This window comes from Manacus vitellinus, unplaced genomic scaffold, assembly GCF_001715985.3.
Source record: "Manacus vitellinus isolate BGI_N305 unplaced genomic scaffold, ASM171598v3 scaffold_0_pilon, whole genome shotgun sequence".
Classification (NCBI taxonomy): domain Eukaryota; kingdom Metazoa; phylum Chordata; class Aves; order Passeriformes; family Pipridae; genus Manacus; species Manacus vitellinus.
In genome coordinates, this window is record NW_021938789.1 from 51,755,861 (window position 1) to 51,756,930 (window position 1,070).

Genomic DNA, 1,070 nt, shown 5'->3' on the forward strand with positions numbered 1-1,070 from the left:
CTGTGCCGCTTCCTGCCGGCTGGCGCTCGGAGGAACGCTTAGTTGTTCCTGGTCCCTACTGCCTGTTGTCCACCCACCCCTTTGCTCCCTGCCCTCTTTTCCCTCTGTCCGTGTTCTTTTCCCATCGGTCCTTACGCCTCTCTGTGTCCCCCGTCTCTTCGTGCACATCCATCTTCTGATCCCCTTCCCGGTTATACCCCCCCAGCACATGCAAATGCACCCGCAGCTCTCTCCTTTCTTTACCCTGGAGTGTTTAGACCTCTCTGCCTCCCAGCTCTTCCTCCTGGCTGCTTTTTGTGAAAGACATTCCCTCATAGGGGAGGTTTAGGTTGGACGTAAGGAGGAATCCCGATTAGACATTGGAATGGGCTGCCCAGGGATGGATTGGAGTCACTGTCCCTGGAGGTGTTTAAAAAAAGACTGGATGTGGGACTTAGTGCCGTGATCTGGTTGACATGGTGGTGTTAAGTGATAGGTTGGATTTGATGGTCTCAGAGGTCTTTTCCAAGCTAGTTGATTCTGTGATAGTTTCTGGATATATGTGGCTTTCTGACCCAACGCCAGGTCTTGGGAGAGTTGGAGCAGAATGCTCGTCATCCTCTCTTTTTCGGCTTCCCCTATCCTATAGAAGAGGTGTTTAGGACAGAATAGGAATCTTGGCATGGGTTTGTTGGGAAGGTGTTTGATTCACTTTTGCTTTTCTGCACTATTGTGCAGTGCCTTGAAACTGCCCTCGATAGTCCAGAGCTACCTGTTGATGCACAGCTGGGACCAGGGACATAGTTTGAAGTAAAACCGGGTGCACATTGAATGAGCATTTGAGGTGTTGTTCTAAGCTTACTGCATTAACTCTGCACTGAGCTGGCCTTGTACAGGGTTGATTTGACATAGCAGAGAAAATGGTGGATGGGGAGTTCTTTGGATTCAAGGTTGTGGGAACACATTGAACCCCCCCTTCCTTTTCAGAGAAGCTTAAAATGTCAGCATCAAAATGGGAATTTTAAACATAGCATTTGTTTCAGTGCCAGACAAGATCTTTAAAGTTACAAAGCTGCAGGAAAAGTAAACCC